Raw genomic sequence first — 7,949 nt, forward strand, 5'->3', positions numbered from 1 at the left:
TTTCTCAGCGAAAAGGTGGCGGAACTCAAACCTGGCCACGCCCCCATCAAACCCTAGGCCCGCCCCTTTAGAAAAAATATGCAAGTAAAATTTGGGAGGGGCTATTTCCGGTTTGGGAGGGGCTATTTCCGGTGCGGCCGGCCCGGAAAAAGGTGCCGGAACGCCGTTCCGCCGCGTTCCGGCAGAAAAAAAGCCCTGGATTTATCACAATCTAATTCTCTTCTCTTCTCTTAACAGGAGTGCCCTGCTTACTTAATTTTCTGAGCATATGGGATTCTTTAAAGCTTTAGATTATTTCCCCCCCCCATTTATATTTTATAAGAAAGTTTATTGTATTCATTTGAAGACCACAGGCTTTTTTTAAAATAAAGATGAAACTGCAAGATGATACAGCATACCAATTTTCCACTATTTTTAATTAAAACAATAACAAGTCAGATTGGATCTAGTGGCACTAAGAACTATGTCTGTCCATTAGCTTTCCCAAGCAATATATAGATGATTTCAGCATGTGTTAGAGCCTATATGCTAGAATATATTTTTCTTAACATTTCTTCTTGATTTTCTGAATATCTATCCATTCCAAATTGTGCAAATGCAAATTTAATCTGCAAGTTGTATGCATATTGCTGGAATTTTCCATGGTACATACATTATGCTCACCTTGTCATAGCATGTCAGTTACTCTGTTACAACTGTGAGTGAAACTGAACAGGTCTTCAAATCAATGACTCAACAGAGAAAAATTAGTCTGGAGAAGAACAAATTCTTGCCCCAGCAGATTTTACCAGTTTTGCATATCTCATGGCTACTTAACATTTGTTCCTAAGACCCATCTCTAAGTGAGGAACATGTGGAATGGTATAGAAATTTTGTTCTGTGGTTGCTGTTTCTGATTTGCACCTTTGATAATTAGTACAGACTGTCTTGCTTTTTAAGTATCAGGCCAGAAGACATAACTCCTCTGAAATGTGTTTGTTGAGAAATTGGGTCTTTGCAATGAGTATGTCCTTAAAAGGGCCTCTCTTTAAGTAGCAATTAGGCTAGTTCATAATGAGACAGGCAATCTCTTGGATAGCCAAAATGAAATCAATGTAGATTCAAGGCTTTGAAGTGATTCTGGAAAACTGGTAATCACAGCAAATCTCCCAGTATGATATGCCACGAGTGTTTTATCCACTGAAACAAAGGAATTGTTAAGTCAAGATTAATTATTCCAATTTTGATGCTCTTTACCAGTCCTACTTGGTCCCAGGAGAGTTTGATGACTATGAAGAAATCAAATGGGTAAAAGAAATCTGCAAGGGTAGGATTGTGAAGGCATGGCGTGAAATTTAGGAAATATATTTGTGATTATAGGGAAACACAGTTTTAATAATTCAACTTATATTGTCCTGTAGTGTCAGGACATATGAGGGTTAATAGGAAATTAATAATCTCACACTAGTGACATTTTTTGTAAAATAAAGAATGAGCGTTCTTCTTGAGAAATAGTGTAGTTTGATTATTTCATTTCATTTTATTACATTTATTCTAGCTGCCCACTCCAACAGATTTTGGGCAGCACATAAAATTTAATACCAAGTTAATACAATTAGAAGATTTAAACAGCCCAAACTAAAAAGAGCCTTCAAAACATAAAGTGACACAGTGCCCCCAAATACTGTATAGTGTGGCCTGGGCTGAAAGCCAGGTTTTAAGACCATTTCAGAATCCCAGGAGAGTGAGTGCCCTTTGTACCTCTGAGGGAATGCTTTCCAGATATAGGTGAGGCAAGGTGGGCATAAAGTATGCACCACGGAAAATTCCAGCAATATGCATACAACTTGCAAATTAAATTTGCATTTGCACAATTTGGAATGGATAAGATATTCAGAAAACTGAGAAGAAATGTTAAGGAAAATATAGTATAGGGGCTGCCACAGAGAAGGCACACTTCCTAGGTCCCACAAGATGGCAACATTTAATAAAAGGGACTTAGAGTACATCTATTTTGCCCAAATCAGAAAAAGGGGTCCCTCAGATAATAAAGTCCTATGCCATGAAAGCCTTTAAAGGTAACAATCAGCATCTTGCAATGCACCTAGATGCCAGCTGGTAGTCAATGCAGCTCATGTAGCAGTGTAACACATGGGCACAATGAGAAGTGTCCATTATTCTTTGCACTGGTGTATTTTGAATCGGCTGCAGCTTTCAGATGTTCTTCAAGGCAACCTCATGTAAAGCACATTGCAGTAGTCCAGTAGTGAGGTTACCATACTATGAGTGACTATCTGCAGGGCCTCCTGGTCAAGGAAAGGGCACATTTGGAGCACAAGATGTACCTTGTATAAAGGCCAATAGATTCAGCAATAACTGAGTTCAGGAGGACCCCCAAGTTGCACACAAGTCTTGAATGAGTTGGAGCAGCCATATTCAAGACAGATGGTGGAAACATTTACAGTATTTGGGGAGGGGGGAAGTTACCAGAGCAACTCAGTCTTGTCAAGATTGAACCAAATTCTGTTTGAAACAAAGCTTCAATAGAATAGGTTAGAACAGTGATGGCAAACCTTTTAGAGACCAAGTGCCTCAAAACTGGCCCTGCCCCCACTCCACCCCCTGCCCCGCCTGCCCGCAGGGCCACTCACCGCCTCCAGGGCCTGCCACAGATCGCCTAGGCAGCCCAGCAGCGCCATGGCGGCCACGCCCTCTGCCCGCGCCCTGCAGCAACAACTGTGCGCGATGGGGCATGAGGGCAGAGTCTTGTCTACACTGCCTGGTTGCCATGTCCTTAGCTACGCTGCTCTGCGTGGGCCACATTCGGGGGTGACTCTCCCCCAGGGGGGCTGCTGTGAGGAGGGGGTTACGGGGGGAGGCAAGGCTGGGGCAACGGCACATGTGCCCACAGATAGGGCTCCGAGTGCCGCCTCTGGCACGCGTGCCATAGGTTCGCCACCACTGGATTAGAATTTGTGATAAATACTGAAATAAGCAACAGGAACAAATGCTTCCTGTTCAAAACATTAAAGGAGCAGTTCTTTTAGCAGTTAATTTAAGTTACCATAAGATGCAAATAGATCAACATTTTTATTAACGAAACTGATAATCATCTAGGCAATATATTTTCATGATGTTAAAAAAATATTTTTAATGGATTTTATAAATATCCAGTGTCGTTTTTTTATATTCTATCCCAAAAACTATCTGGACCCATATTCTGCTTCACATAAAAACAAAGCAGATTTTCAAAGAAAGCCAGGCACCAAATCTGAAGCAAAAACAAAACAATGACTGTATAGCAGAAAGTGTGTTTGCTGATGCATCGTTTTCCTGAGTTTCAGTTTTGCATAAACACAAAATAGCAGTTGAACACAGTGAGCACCACCCAATTGAACACGAGGGCTTGCTGCTTTGTTATAGCCCACTTGATTTACTGCTTAAGTGTACTTTTCCTCCAAAAACAAAAAATGAACAGAGTAATTGAGAAGAAAGTGCCAAAGAAGATAGAAACTTTATTGACTGAGGAAGCTTCAAATTCTCAAGCTTATTAAAAGAAAAAAAAACAGGAGCCATGACATTGTGCATGCTGCTAGTCTAAATGATGTGATGTTATGGGCAATCAGAAGAAATTGTGAGAAAATAAAAGCAAGCTTTATTTAGCAGGGTGTAGCAAAGATGCCACAAAGTCTATTACAACCAGACATAAAAAAATCTGAAAGAGATGGAACATCCATTAAGTGTTTTGGTTAAGATCTGATGAAGAAGAGATAAGGGGCAATTTTCTCACAATAAAAGAGCAGACGTTGGCAGTATAGAAGAAAAATAGCTGAGCCTTCTGAATGAACTTTGTAACTGCTTTGTTAAACTTATTTATTGTGTTTAATAATATTTTTAAAATATTTTGGTTATGAATGTGTTTTTATTCTTGAATTGTCTACCTCTAATTTTATTTTTCCACACTTTGTTAAACATACTGCACAGCATAAGCGTTTTTAGGAATGCAATTACAGTACTATAATATATGAGAACTGATGTCTTCATGGAGCAGCTTTTATAACCAAAAGGGGGGTTATTTGCATGAAATTCAATTTAGGGAAAGGCAAAACCTGTCAGTTAGCCCCATTAAATTCTGAAGGAAATAACAACAGTGATCTCACTTGCAATCTTCTTATCACCATTAAAGACATGTCTTTTGAGATATTGTTGAAGAAATCCTCCTGCTGCTTTTCTCCACAAATGTCCCATTCTTTTGAAATTTTCATTTCCAGATGGACAAATTAATAATTGAGTTCATATACTAACCAACTGCTCCAAGCACCTATGGAGAGACAATAGCACGATCCCCTGAGGCGCGTCACCAGGGATGGCGTTATTTGACTTGGTGATAATGTATCTGATGTCACACCATATGCCACTTCCACAAGGCTATTTCAACTTTCCATAGGGTGCCAGGAGACATGGATACCTCTCTCCCCTGTCTTGCCTATGGAGAAGATGCAGCTGCTATTAGTTCTATCTTGCTAGGCTGACAGCATGTTTACTCAGATGGTTACTCTCCCAGTGTTTGGATTAGTCTGAGGTTTTTGAGAGTCAGAGGTGATTCACCAGATACCTGAATTACACAACAGTTCTACATTAGGGATCTACGTACTTGTTTCTCTAAACAAAACAAATGAGAAATATGTATAATTTCTGCAGGGACAGGGCTGAGCTTCCAGACTGAAAGATGAGGCAGTCTCAGCCCTGCCTGATCTTCCGGCCTTCGCCCAACTGTTAGGTTGTTCCTTCAGTAAAGATGACCTTGATGAAGATGGGGAAGATCCATCGCCAAGGCAATGACAGAGATAAAGACTGCAGAAGTCCACATGAGGGAGGGTTAAGAAAATAGGTTGGACAGGCACCTCCAAATTCACATGAATATAAAAAAGGAAGGAAGACGATCACATTCCGACTTGCACGTTTCTGTTACTGTATAGCTAATCTTAATAAAAGTAGTTTTAGGCCTACATGGTGTCTATTTCTTGGTCTGGTCTGCCTTGTAGGGCTGACATTCACTACCACTATCTTAGAAAATACTCTTGCTCACTTCTTCCCCACAGCCCTGCTGTATGAAAACAACAGGACTCTTACTTCCTGTGGCTGACTTGCCAGTACATTAACATTAATTAATTAATTATATGAACTCTACTGCCACCTTGTGCCCTTGTAGCTTTAAAAAACGCTCCTCCTTTTAAGGAGTTGAAACCAAGAGCCTAATTTATAAATTGAAAATTAAACTTGATTAAAAATAAGAAAAAAGAACTTTGTTTTAACTTTAGGTAGTCACATCCAAAACCAGATTTGGGTGGATGAAATAAGCACTGATAAAAATCATAAACAGCATCTTCAAAATCAATCCGTAAAATGCTATTGGAGAGACTGAATACAGATCCACCTAAAATAGAGCAAAGAAAATTATTAGTTTTATTTATACAAATACAATATACTTCAAATACAAAATCAAGCAATTGTCAGAAACAAGCAGCCATGGTCACAGAAAATAAATCATAAATCTTGTTGATACCTCCAACCCTGTAACCTTACTGAGTTTGCCTACTTGGGGCTCGGTAATACTGTAGCTGCCAGGTCCACCCACTCAGCGTGTTGTGAATGAAGATGGTCTTACTACAACTGATCTGTGGCTGAACAGCATCACCTTAAGGCCAAGCTTACCAACAATCCAACCATCAGGATTCAGGAGTGGGGCTGCCAAGATGGAAGCAGAGGATCAATAATAAATCCTCAGACTTCCTTTCCTGGAATGGCACACCCAACAGCATTTGCTTTATCTCTCTTGATCTGTCACAACTGGAATCATGCCATCATTCCCAATATGCCAGCCCCATTTAACTTATCCATTCACCATCATGTTTCCACATTCCCACACTCCTCCCATCAGCAACCACACAAGCACTCACTAGCTTATTATTCACTCACATGATCTCTAAACAACTTTATCCCAACACACCCTATAACTACCAGGTTTAGTCCTGGTAAAGCTACTGAGCCAGCCATTGAGCCAGGCTAGTAGACCACCCTAAAATCTCAGTATAAGAGCTACGCAATGTAGAAACCCAACAAAACGATGGCATTTAGACTTATATACCGCTTCACAATGCTTTACAGACCTCTCTAAGCTGTATACAGAGTCAGCATATTGCCCCGAACAATCTGGGTCCTCATTTTACCAACCTCGGAAGGATGGAAGGCTGAGTCAACTTTGAGCTGGTCAGGAACAAACTCCTGGCAGTGAGTAGATTTAGCCTGCAATACTGCATTCTAACCACTGCACCACCATGGCTCCTCCTCCCTCTCCCCTTACTGTGCCCCTAGGACAGGGGTCCCCAACCCCCAGTTCGTGGACCAGTACTGGGCCGTGGCATGCCAGAAACCGGTCCGCACAAACAAGCAAAGCCCCATCCGTGGGATGCAGACACCACACAAAACCACACCCCCTTCGGTCTATGGAAAAACCTTTCTCACGGAACTGGTCCCTGGTGCCCAAAAGGTTGGGGACCTCTGCCCTAGGAGCTTCCTTTTAGTTTTGCATAGTCAGAAACAATTTACCTTTCTTTGTTCTAGGGTTTGCTTAAAAAAATCATATTATTTATATTACGCTTATTCTTATTTTACATATTTCCTTTTTTCTTCATAAATGCAATATATTATACCAGTGATGGTGAACCTATGGCATGCGTGCCAGAGACAGCACTCAGAACCCTCTCTGTGGGCACACCTGCCGCCACCGCCAGCTCAAGCAGGTCCATTAGGCCACTGCTGGCGCCCGGAGTGGCGGCCCCACCCAGCACAAAGGAGGCGAAGCAGCTGGCTAGCAAGCTTGAGTAGAGGTGGTAGAGCACGCCCCCATGAGCTCACTGGCCTCTGTGTGTGAGGGCTGATTGTGTCAGGCAGCAGCTGCCCCTGCCTCACCTTGCCCTGCAGCAATGGCACCCCTGCCTCACCCCGCAGGACGAGCCTCCTGACCACTGCCCCACCCACCAGAAACTCCCTGGATCTCCCCCAATCCTGCCCAGCCCCACAGGAGTCCCCCCCATGAGCAACATCAAGGCAGCCCCGCCCACTCCAGCCACGCCCACTCAGTCGGCCATGCCCACCCAGTGGACCATGCCCACGCTCACCTCCCTAAGGGCACCACAATGCTGATGCGGCCCTGGCACTTTGCAATAAACAAGTGGGTTTGGGGTTGCGGTTTGGGCACTCGGTCTCTAAAAGGTTTGCCATCCCTGTATTATACTATACTATACTATACTATACTATACTATACTATACTATACTATACTATACTATACTATACTACACTACACTACACTACACTACACTACACTACACTACACTACACTACACTACACTACACTATACTATGCATTAATGTACACATCTAAATTTGTAGTGCTCTGTGTTAAAAATGCGATGATCAGTAAAAGCCTTTTTTTCTGTTAATGGGTTAAATTAAATCTGACAGAAATGGATGTGACTACTTTATCCATTCATATAGTCATGCTCATATAATGTCAAGGTGAGGGATGATTGAAAATAAAATCAGGATATGGAAAAGAGCACGGAAACCTCCCACTCACTTTAATCCTTTGCCATCTAGTTGCTCCAATCAGACTAAGCCTTTTATTCTGTTCACAATTCATCTTCAACATCAAAAAAAAAAAAAGTCCTAAAAGCAACCAAGGGGAGAGTAAGGCACAGGGCTCGGGTGGGAGTTAGAATTAAAAGGCTGTACTCTGTTTTTCATACAAAGAATTTTAAGCCAGCCAGATCTCATCAGCAAAAAATAAGAGTTTTCTGTATCTTTATTTCTGCCTTCTAAGGGTCACCCAGATTTTTTGCATTTGAGATGTGGTAGCTCTAAGTAGTTTAGGGAACAAGAACCAGTGGCTTTTTTTTAATCATAATTG

This window comes from Protobothrops mucrosquamatus, unplaced genomic scaffold (assembly GCF_001527695.2).
Source record: "Protobothrops mucrosquamatus isolate PMUCROS unplaced genomic scaffold, P.Mucros_1.0 scaffold1969, whole genome shotgun sequence".
Taxonomy (NCBI): Eukaryota; Metazoa; Chordata; class Lepidosauria; order Squamata; family Viperidae; genus Protobothrops; species Protobothrops mucrosquamatus.